Raw genomic sequence first — 12,466 nt, 5'->3', positions numbered from 1 at the left:
GTGAAAACTATTTTAAAATAACCTTAATTATCAATTTCAGTTCAATTGAACAAGCATATACTAAGGAATTGATAGAGTCAATCCTGCCAGGCACTATTAGGGGAACCACCACAAAAACAAAGAGTAGAACCTTAGCTTTCGAGGAGGTCAAAAATCAGGTGAAATTAATTTAGATCAGATGTCATAGTATCTAGCGTGGGCAGCCCACTTTAGACCATCTTCCAAGGGAGCTTTCCTTGGGTCACGAAAGGGATCTAAGGCCACCTGACCAAACATCTCTCCTTATTAAGAGGTCACTCAGCTTCAGGATCATCCTGTCCTGGGAACCCTGTCCCTTTCTGGATAGCTCCTTCTACATTGGGGCAGCAGACATTTTTAGCCCCTTCCTCTCTGAGCCTCAGGCATCCATCTCTGCCTCTCACATCTAATTTTAATAGCTCTAATGAAGAACGAGAGAAAAGATCTAAAATCCAAGAGTTGGACACAACTGAATGATGATGTGATATATTGGGGGCATAGTTCGCTGGAGAACTACAATGATATAAATACCATTTTTCTTAAAGCGGCAACCTTTATTTAGTTCCATGAGTGGGAAAGCATCGTTCTTGCCATGTAACAACAGTGAGAAGAAAATGTGCTAACCCAGATCTTTAGTTGAGGCGCCAGGTTCTGGCACTGAACGCCACGGGATGTGGAAGTGAGATGGGATTTTTTTTATGGTGTGAAGACTGGCTGCACTGTGTGCTTTCTAAAGGGACCATTGGCAACCAAGAAAATCAACTCCATCTCAGGTTGGCAAGGGAAGGGATGCAGGCGTATCTCTTAAGAGACAATGGCTGAGTTGGAAAGAGCAGCCGCTCCCCATCCAAGCATCCTCATCCATCTAAGCGGTGGGTTGGCGATCCCACGATCGTACCCTCCTTCGGCAGAGCTTTTGTCTCGGTCTCCCCAGCACCCTGCGCAATGTCTTGGGCAGAGTAGCTGATAAATAACTGTTTCTTGGCTTGGATTGTCTTGGAAGTCAGCCTTACAAAAAAAAACGCTAAATTTCTTTAAAAAAAAAAAAGACTCTCTTTGCTCATGGTTCTTTCTATTCCTACCTTTAAACAATGCTTCCCATTGGCAAAGTGGGTTTGCCCTGGTGCGAGCTGAAGTGACCTTCCATGACTGAGTCAGAAAGCCTTAAACATAGGGGATGCATTCACTGACACTGACTTACATATGGCACTATGAATGCACTCCCATAATTGCTCTGCAATTACATGGTAATTATTGACCATTTAAGGACATTTAAGAACAGGGTGAGTATGGTACAATCAAAGCATAATTATCTGATTATTTCTGTCTTTTAAACTGCGGCCCTATGAGATATAAAAATTGCAAGTAACATGGTAATTAGTCACTGAACTACATAGTAACTTCAAGTATAATTACAAAGGAATCTGCTAGAAAATGTATTTGTATTGTCGTTGTCCTGTACAGTAATTACAGAGTAGCTACATTATAATACAAATGCTGCAAAGAGTGGTAACAGGAGGAAAATGCTATCATTACACTGTGCTAATAAAGAAGCCTCAGGTTAACAAAAAAAGACATAATTCATTAAGGAAGAGGGAGAAGAAGAATCTTTCTTTTGGATACTAAAGTTGTCAGGAAGCATGGATTGCCACATGATGCCTAGTGGATGATTCAAAGGGTATTTGGTCACTTTCCTGTTTAATCCCTTTGAGGAAACTGAGATCAGAAAATGGGGACATAGCCTCTGGATGAGCTGGAAGTGTTCCTAACAATTCCTATGCTCCAGGGCTCACTGGAGGGTGAATGAACAAGGGATAAAGTGGGGGATTCCTTGGGCCAATTAACCCGCCTCTGTTGAGTTCACCAATGGTGGCATTTCCTTCAGTTTCCATATTATACATTTATTTGGAGGATTGTCCCCTTGAATGCTTTGGAGTGGACAGCGATTCAAACCCATACAACATCAAACCCACACCCAACCAAAGCATGATTGTCAAAAGAAAGTCCTATTTTCCTGGACATTTGGGCTCCTTCAAACTATTTCAATTGCATGAGTCTCTTTTTGAGATCCTCCTCTTGTTCAGTTCTGTTCAGTGTCTATACTGGGTAGTGAAAACCATGCAAAGGTTTTTTTTTTTTTAAATCCTCTCATTTTTTACTGTGTGAACTGCTAGGTTGAATTTGATAATGAAACTCATTTAGAAGCCTTGGCAACATTATTTGCCTTAATGAAATCATCATATTGTCATGAGTAAACATGAACATAAATCAGGAAGGCTAACCACTTCAGGAGGAATTCATCTTTGATTTGGATTGTACTAGAGCTCAGCCATGGGCATTAACATGCCTTTGATAAGCCTACTTCTTTCTGTTTTAAACCTTGCTTGATATTAATATCATCAACAATAATTATAATAATCATCATACTAATCACAGTAATGATAATGACATTCTATTATAGGATAATGTAGTGTTCTCTTTCACTACTACCCATTTCATATGACTCTGAAAGCAGCTTATTGGGAAAATCAGTGGATATGCAGTTATATTGATTTAACAGGAGAGGAAACTGAGTCACAGAATTATTCTGTAACTGAAGAAGTATCATAAGTTAGAAGAGCTGGTGTTGGAGACATTAATTCCGGGGCTCTTCCTGTGGAAGTTTCATTTCTGATAAGTTCTAGAAGAAGAAATACCCATTTGAGATCTGAAGCAAATTATAATATTTATCATCCTGTGATGGAAAATCCTGGAAGTTATTGGAAGAGTTCTGTGCATAATACTCACTCGATGTGGGTAAAAGCATCGCATCATGTGTGCTGTTAAACTTTTAGGGGGAAAATCTTTTTGAGCAAGTAAGCCAAATGTCTCGTGAGACAGGATGATTGAGGGCAAAATCTACCAAAAAAATGGAAAGAGACTCTCGGACCTTCAATTTCTTCCCTTCCTTTGGAAAGTTCAACATCATTTCACTTTTCTCTTGTAACTGTTTCTCTCACCAACGATTCCAAGATGGGAGTTCATTTTCAAAGGTTTCCCAAATGGTTTACTTTGCATTAATAATAATCATGATTGCCTAATGTTGTGTACTCCATCTCCATGGAAATTTTAGAACTGGTAGTTGAATGAAATTTCACTGAGTTTCCAATATTGTCTTCTGCAATTAGTGTATGGTAATTGCAGGGCCAAGTGAGAAAGGATTATTTGTCATTTTCCCATGTTATTAACCTTTGACCAGAGCAACTCCTCAGAAAGCAAAGGCCTAAATGGACTGAAGTCCCTCTCTTGGACTAGTACTTATTCATTCAGGTGCCATTACCCAAATATTGTCTTTGATTGAAATCTCATTAAAGGTCTCTGCCTTATATTAAAATGTCAATAACCCTCCTAAGACAGGAAATGTCATTTGACTCATGCAATAGTTATTAATGTCAAAATTTTCAAAATGAACACATTTGCTTGTTTTTGAAAGTGATACTTTATCTACTGGTCATCCTGCCATCTAGGGGAGGGGGCGGGGGGGTAAGAGGTAAAAAATTGGAACAAGAGGTTTGGCAATTGTTAATGCTGTAAAGTTACCCATGCATATATCCTGTAAATAAAAGGCTATTAAATAAAAAAAAAAAGAAAGAAAGTGATACTTTCTTTATGTCCGATTTGTCCTGTCTTTCATTAATTTTCAGAAGCCAGAGTCTGTTCTCCTAATGACTGGAGGTTAATCGGGACAGGTCCCAGACCTGAAAGAAACTTTGACCCCTTTAGAGTGGATGGGGGAAGTTATAGAAGCAGGATTTCCCATGAGTCCCTAAACATCTCGCTGGGATGTCTCACAAACAGGTTAACTTCAATATGTTCAAAATTGAGCTCATCATCTTTCCTCCAAACCCTTCATTTTTTTCTCTTCTCTCTTACTGTCAAGGATATGCAGGCTCAAACCTGGGTAACATCATGGATTCTCTCATCTCCTGCATTCACCCAGGTATCAAAGTCGGCTGTTTTCTCCCCTCTGACCCTGCCCACTCTGGAGCAGGCCCTAATTGCTGCACACTTGCTTTATTGCAATGGCTGCTCAAGTCCACTCATGTGACATAGATCTTTGGAAAGGTCATGCCTGATCTTTCTATTCAGTCTCCTCCAGAGGCTCCATTTCTCCCTTCATCACCTGGGCCCTTTTTTACCTTCCCTTTCTTCTTATGCCTTTCCCTGCTCACCATGAAACAAGGTACTCTTTGATGCAATAATCCTGGGTTCCTTATGGTTTCCAGCACCAGATCACCAGACTATCCATCTCCCACATAGTGGCTTTGGAGACATCTCCCCCAAATCCTGCTCTTTGCACAAGATCTTTTTTCTTAGCCTGGAGCTACCTGAGAGCATAGAGTGATTTTTTGTCTTTCTCTGGATCCCCAAAGTTTCACTTAATGCCTGGAACAGAGCAGGCAGCTTCTAGATGACTGACTGTTTAAGGGCTTCCATCATCCCTCTGCACCTCTCTGCCCTAATTCTACTGCTGGGCCAAGATTCCTGAGTTTTCTGTGCATGATGACCTTTTATTCTCTCCATCATAGGAAATATTATAAAAAATGTTAATGCTGCTCCTGCTAAACAGCACTAACACATATATAAATATATTAATATAAATAAAAATCTATTGTTTTTACATATTGTTTTATATATTTATAATTTAATGTAAATAACAATATTTATATAAGTAAAATTTATGGAGTTCCTACTGTGTGGCAAGGTACTGTGGCAGGTGCTTTACAGATATTTTTTTCATTTGATCCTCACAATATCATTGGGAGATAGGTATATCATTTATCCCCATTTTACAGTTGAGGAAACTGGAATAAAAGAGGTTAATGACTTGCTGAAGTTTACCCAGCTAGTAAATGTTGGTTTGAATTCAGGTCTTCATGTCCAGAAATTGTGGATGTGGAATGTAGCTGCTACTTTAGAAAAAAACATTTTCTAAATTACCTCAACAGATAAGAAAGAAACAAGAAATTTCATTCATTTGTGAGGGCCCTGAGCACAAAGGAACAAAGGGGAATGTCAGGAACCTTCAGAAACCAAATAGGGCTTTTTTCATTATCAAGGAAATTCATTCTTTCACAGAATCACAGATTACTTTAGAACTGAACGAGACCTCTTCAGGCATCCAGTCCAACTTCTCCCTGTAAAATATACCCAGCACAACATACTCAGAAGTAGACTCCAAGTGTCTGCCTAAAGATGACCAATAGAGAAGAGCTCTCCCCAAACAATCCAGTCTACTTTTTGTAGTTTTCTTTTGCGCCATGTTGCTGAGAGCTTTCCCTCTCTGGAAGTTGGGCTCTCTTGATCCAGAGCTGGGAAGTTCCTATTGTACTGTGACTTCTTCCTACAGATTAGGAAACAGTAGACCAGCGATCGTAATGTGGGGTGCTTGAGATCCCACATGGAGGCAGTGGCCACACTATTAATTTGAACTCAGAAACATAGACTTCAAGTTCCTTAATTTTTCTCCTTTAAACATCAATCCATCAAGGATGAAACTAAAATGTGGCCTCTACTCTCTACCTCTCACATTATTTCCTCCAGTATAAACACCTCGAATCCTTCCTCTGAGACTCACTGGGCATAGACTTGTGACCTTTACCCATCCTGGTGGGCTTCCACTGGATCATCTGCAATTTATCAATGTTCTTCCTAGAGGGCCCAGGAGTGTGTGATATAGTGACCCTCCTGGCAAGGTCTGACAGAGGAATATCCCCGCAGTCCATCCCTTTATTCTTGGAAGTGATTCATCTCAATGAAGAGCTGGATCACATGAGCTTTCTTAGTGGCCACATTCCAAATATTTATCCAGAACTTGCTATGTGTGCGGCAGAACCCCCTGCTGGAGGATGAAGCATCCCCAAGGAAAATGGAAAGGGAATGGCAGCTGTTTGGTCTAACACCTACACAGAGCTGACCATAACACCATTCCCCTTGTTGACTCATCTTTGCAATGGTAGAATTTCTCAAAGCAAAGTCTTTCACAGAAAAAATCATAGCAGAAACTTTTCTTTAACAAAATAGAGATTTTTGTAGCTAACAGTAATTCCCCCCCCCCTCTTATGAAGCAACCAGGCACGTCCTATAATTAACCAAATGTTCTAAATTTGAACCCAAAAAATTAACTGCAAATAACACAGAACCCAAGGTGACAATTTTCATCTGTTCTCTACAGATGGCACACAACACCATTGCCTAGGCACTCCCAGACATAAGGAAAAGATCAGAATACTCTCAAAAGATAAACATGGTTCTTTGCTTTTGGTTTTATACCTCACCTAAAAGGTTTTTATAAATTGCTAAATTGATCTTGAAAGGAAAGAGAGGTGTCTACATCTGGGACACAGTTTTAGCATTGAATTATTTTCACTCTGTGAACAATAATTCTGTGAACAATGCCCTCCATTAAACATGGGCTCGATATGGCCAAGTATGGCCCCTGGGTCTTCAAAATACCGACTTTCAGCATTCCCAGGAACTTCAGGGTCCATTTAGTTGAACCTAGATGTGAAATATACACCTGAGCAGTGTCATAGTCTCTGAACTATTTTCTATTCCCCAAGGTCATGAATCCAGAGCTCAAGGTTGCTTAGAGGCCATCTAGGTCAACAACCTAATTTAAACCTGAAGACAAGGAGGCATAAGAAGTTCTGTGCTTTACCCAAGGTCACAGGGACAGAAAACACTCAAAGTGGGATTTGAATCCAGATCTTATGAAGCCATTTTCTGTAGGCTGACTTAGCAAGTCATGGGACTCTTAGCATGTCCTACTTTGAATATAAACTGGAAGCTTGGTCAACAGAACATTAACTATTGAACACATTCATTGACCATAGCCCTGTTGGCTAGAAGACAATTGGTAAAAGATAAAAAATCACTGGGTTTCCCTACAAGTCAATTAGTCAGTCAACAACCACGATTATGCACTTATTCTGTGCCAAATATTGGGGATATACAAAAATAAACAAGGAAAAAAACTATCCCACCTAGCCTCTGTTCCCCTAAGAAGTTCACATTTTAATGGGGAGATACTGAGCAAACAGCTGGACACATGGGAGATGCAGAAATTCAGAGGAGAGGAAAAGTAATCTTAGAGGGGGAGGCGCTGTGCTAGTCAGGGTGGTTGTGGGTTCCAGGGACTTTTGCACAAGTGAGCTTTGAAAGTCAAGGACTTTCGGTGGAGGAGGGGATGAGGACCATTCCAGTGCAAAGTGGGGAGATGGAATGGCATCTCTGAGAAACTGTGAGAATCCTAATTTACTGGGATAGGAGAATGCACAGCGGGGTTTAATGTGTCAGAAGACTGGAAAGGCAGGTTGTGAGGGCTTTACATGTCATTAAAACATTTTACATCTGATCCTGAAGGAAATTGGGAGCTATTGGTGATTGCTGAGTAGGTGAGGGCTGACATGGTTAGATTTGTACTTTAGAAACATCTACCCTGCAAGGGTCAATGTTGAAAAATTACCCATGCATATGTTTTGTCAATATAAAGCTATAATAATTAATAATAATAAAAAAGAAACATCTACCTTGGAGGCCTCTGATGGGAAGAGGGTGCCCCTCTCTCTTCAATGCATTTCAACCACCTCCCCAGGGTGGGGACTTTATTTCTTTCTTGTTTTTGGTACAACCACTTTCTGGCATTTAGTAAATACTTAACAAACATTCATTGAGTGAAAGATTTTGCAGGTGCCCAGAAAATATCCTGGCCTGGGGAAGGAGCAGCTAGATGATTATCGTTCCAGTCCAAACATAACGGGGGAAGGGCTTGACTTCAGGTCCTAAGATGTGAATGGTGAGAAGTGAAAGGTATTCAAGGTGCTAATGACAAGACTGAGTATGACTGAGACTGATAACCCTGAGGGCCTGAACCGTGGGTAACAGTGAGAATGGGGGTGCCCCTCAAAGTAACAGACACCATTGCAAGGAGAAAGAGTTCGGCAGAAAAGACAATGAGTTCTGCTGAGGTTATGAGATTGGATAGGAAGAGATCATCACTTCCTAAGCATGTAGCATGATTGTTTTATGACCTGGGCTCTGGGTCTTATGGGGCTCTAAAGGAAGGATAAGCCATTGTTTTCATTTTCAAACAGGCAGGGACTGTAGGTGTCCTGGAGGCAAGTCCCCACATAAAGGTCCTTACAGGCAGCATCTTTCTAACACCATCACCCAGACCAGCATCTCATGCAGAATAAGTACTTTAAGAGCAATTATTCATTAGCTAATTATAGACAATAGCAATTGATCAAAGAACCAATCAGAGAATCAATCAAAAATCAATCACAGGCATTGATTTAGTATCTGCTATGTCCCCTGAAGATACAAAGGCAAAGGAAGAAAAGAGATCTGCCCTCCCAGAGGCCAGAAAGAATTGCTCTTCCTCAAAGGGAAAACTACACAGAGTGTACACCTCAGTATACAACTGGGATACTAGCTAAAGATCAAGTAAGCGTGCCCCCCCCCCGGGTGGGACATCACCTTCAGAAAGAGAGGACAGACTGTATTAAATGGCAATCTGGGAGTCTCTGGGAATGGCCGTGCTCCTGAATTTTTTTGGACCGGGGAAGTTATATTCTATCCCCAGCTTAGTGATGCTCTAGGGTGACCCCAATTATCTCTAAGGGTCTCAGAAAGCTGAGACCACTAATGACCCATTAGTGAAATTTTAATTATTTCATTAATCTCACATTCAAGGAGTCGGTGAACAATCAGACCCAATTCTGCTGACAAGCAGAGATGCAGTCAGCTCCTTCACAATGGGCCATACCTAATTCAGAGAGACCTAATAATCAGTGAGAGGAAGATCAGGGACTTGATTTCTAGGTTAAACAAGATTTTCACAGGCCACCAAACTCATCAGTCAGCCAATTGCACCCCAATTCCCTTGTTTTGTTTTACTTCTGATTCCTTTTCTGTCCCATCTTCCTTCCCTGACCCCCAACCCCCAACCCTCTCATCTATTATGTGAGATTGTGAGAAAGGTATTTCCACACTCCATATCTCAGGGACAGTGGTGTCCTTTAAAATGAAATGAAATCACTCTTCAGTACAACATTCAATTGCCACAACAAGAGCTGAGGACAGAGGGGAAACTGGACCTGAATCAGGAGAGAGAAGGGGGGGGATATTCCACATGGGCAAGGAAAGGACAACTGAATGACCCCTTGCAGCCAAAGAGCAAATGTGATAAGAGTCATGGAAAAAGCTGATGATCCCAGGAATGAGGGTGGGATGTCTGGCGTTCCACAGGGGCAGGTCAGAAATCTGGTAAACAAATTTGGCCACAGAGGAGACAAAATCAGATGTCTCAGTCCTTCTCTCCTTTCCTCTTTTCCTTCCTCCCTGCCTTACTTCCCTTCTCCCCTTCTAGCTCTTTTACTGTCTCTCTGTCTCTGTCTCTGTCTCTCTCCCTCTCTGTTTAGGTTAGGGAAAAAGCCATGGATGTGGAACACTGTCTCTTGTATCAGATGCAGCTGCTTTCTGTGAACTTTTTCCTCTTGCTTTTGCTAATTTGTTATAAAGGATGGTCCATCATGTAAGAAAGAGGACGTGCTTGGAAATGATGGGGATGTGGAAATAAAAGATATCAATATTTTTAAAAAGTAGTCAAGGTAGCAAAAAATACTACTGTATGCTAAGGTCAAAATGTATAAACCAAGTATTTCCACATAGTGAAAGGTGTGTCTAAATATTCAAAATTAGGAGAACCCACCATGGGTCATATTTATTCTACAACTCAGGCTTCTCAAACATTCAAAATTTCAGATTCTATTAGTCCAAACCAAGGATCTAGGGTTTCTAAAAACGCAAAAAGGAGGAAGGCAAAGGCTCTTACCTCCCCCCTTGCAGCCAATTACTTGCTTGTAGCATAGACAGTTTATTATATTCCAGAAAAGAGATTTCCCCAGAAAATCCATGGGGGAAAAGTGGGTACTTCTCCTCCTCCTCTCTAGAGTGTAACAAAAAAAAATCTTTCCACAGAGTACAAAAGAAGTTACATGATTCCCTTTGCTGTGGAACTCTTGCTTCTTTAAGGACTTTTTTTCCCTCAAATGTTGCTCCTGAGTTCAACCTGCCTGGTGGAGTGTGTGTGTGTGTGTGTGTGTGTGTATTTAACTTCTTCAGGAGATGCCTTTAAAATCCTATGGCCACTTGTGGCTCCTAGAGGTAAAGAGGCTGTTGAATCAATATTGATTTTTGTTTTCAAATGCCTCTGTTAAAGCTCACAATGTATTTTTATTTTTTAAGGTTTGAGAATGAGTTTTGATTTTTCGGTAACAAGGGGTTCTTATGTGATTTGTAAGTGTGTACAAAAAGGCCCGTGTATGACTTTCCAAGAGTCCACATCACATTCTGTCCTTAGAATTCCCTTCCCTTGTTTTGAGAAACTCTATTTCAAAATTCACATTTCTCCTTGGTAGGGAAAGTATTTACTATGCTCCGCACGTGGCAAAACGGTTTCTCTGCAAAAGAAAAATGTCTATTATTACTCTGCAACAAAATCTGCCCCAATCCACATTTATTAAGTATCTGTGATGGGCTGTGCTCGCTATGTCTAAGAAGATAGATACAGCACATACTCTGGTCCCTAGGAATCTGTAGCCTAATGGAGGAAATAGAGTATATATGCAAATACGCCTAATGCAGGGTTGAATATGAGAGGGGAAAGGGTCATGTTTAGAAAATATGATAGAAGATAACTTAAGGAGAGAGAAGTCCCTTGCAGTTGAGGAGGTAGGTAGATTAGAGACAGTCAGTCAATCGGCATTCATAAAGCACCTACTACTTGCTAGACATTGTGCAAAGTGCTGAAGATGCAAAGAAAAGCAAATGGCTTTCCTCAAGCCGAATGGGGGAGACAACATGCAAGCCATTATGGACAAACATGTATGGAAAGGATAAATTGGAAATGAGCCCTAAAGGTGGAAATAACCACTAGGGAGATGATGCTAGATAGAATTAAGAGGGATTAGGAAAAGCTCCTTGTAGAAGGTGGGAAGCTTGGGAAGTCAGGAGGCAGAGTTGAGGAAGAAGAGCATTTCCAAAATTAGAGAAAACCAATGAAAATGCCTGGAATCAGATGAATTTTATGTAAGAAACAGTATGTGAGCTGAGCTCACTTGCTCTTAAACTATCTAAAGGGAGAGAAGTATAAAATGGAAAAAGACTATTTGTGACTGACCTGTGGTTCAGAGCTCATATTGGTCTGATGAGACCTGGTCGGCTACACTGGACTTTGATCCCAATATAACAACATCATTTTGGTCTTCTTCAAGAACAAAGGATGACGACTAACCAACCAATCATTTTGCCTTTAAACAACATAGGTTGAAGAAAGAACACTTTGGCTTCTTAACTAAAGGTGGGATCTGTACTTAATGTTGTTTCCCCTTCTTTGAAGTAAACAAGATAGATTATTCTACCTATAGTTGATGCATAATAATTTTTTTGGCTCAAATCCACAAATTTAACAAATGTTCAATCAACTGTGAGGATGTGCTTCTCTCCCACACTTTCTTTTGGAGCCTCTCAAATGCTGAGCTGGCTCTGGCAATTCATGCAACGACCTCATCATCCATTTTAAAGATATTAATTGTGGGTTATCAAATGGTGAATATTACTAGCAAAGGAGGTCCCAGCCCTAGTGGAAAGCAGCAAATTGAAAGAGATGAACTCAAAATTTGTGAAGGAATAAATAGGAAACAGAATCACAAAGAGACCTTGGAAAGGAAGAGACAAAAGCCTGGAGTGCAAGGAGCCTGGAAATGATCGATGACTAATGCTCATTAATGTTGGGAGTCTCCAAGTATGACCAGTTCTCTGCTTCTCTTGGACTCTCAGTTTCCTTATTTGTAAAAAAGAGCCTTCCAGGAATGCTTCAGTATAAAAACCAGGATATGTGTGTATGTGTGTGATCAACACGAAGGTGGACCATAAACTTTTGAAAGGCAAGAATTGTTTCATTTTTGTCTTTGTATACCCAATACTTAAAGTGGTGCTTGGCATACAGTAGACACTTAATAAATACTTGTTGATTGCTAATCTAATGGCAATGAGGGAATGTGAGAATGTTCTGAAAAAGTAGATATTAAAAAAAAGAAGTTTGGCATTGGAAAGAGCTAGCATCTGACAGTAGAAATAGAAGTGGGAGGGAGTGCGCCGGGTGGGGGGGCAGAACTGACATTTGGGAGAGCGCCTAGAAAGCAGAAAGAGGAAAAAAAAACGAAAGACTGGTGGAAAGAAAGGGAAAAAAAACCCAGCAGTGTGATGGGCCTGGAAAGCAGAGAGGGTTACTCTAAAAGAAGGCACAGCACTGCTCAGGAATTTCACATCTTGTCCTGGGAAGGGTTCCTGCCAAGAATCAGCACATGGAAGTGGGTTTTTTTTCCCTTAATTCACTCGACAG

At 40.6% G+C, this 12,466-nt stretch overlaps 1 protein-coding gene across 5 annotated transcripts in view; it reads right to left on the bottom strand.

Moving 5' to 3' along the window:
• The window catches only part of DGKB (diacylglycerol kinase beta), a 687,380-nt gene that overhangs the window by 302,703 nt on the left and 372,211 nt on the right, over window positions 1-12,466 (bottom strand). The window lies entirely within an intron of this gene.

Source organism: Sarcophilus harrisii, chromosome 5 (assembly GCF_902635505.1).
Source record: "Sarcophilus harrisii chromosome 5, mSarHar1.11, whole genome shotgun sequence".
Classification (NCBI taxonomy): Eukaryota; Metazoa; Chordata; class Mammalia; order Dasyuromorphia; family Dasyuridae; genus Sarcophilus; species Sarcophilus harrisii.
The sequence above is the reverse complement of the archived record's forward strand: the minus strand, read 5'-3'. Positions and strand labels throughout refer to the sequence as shown.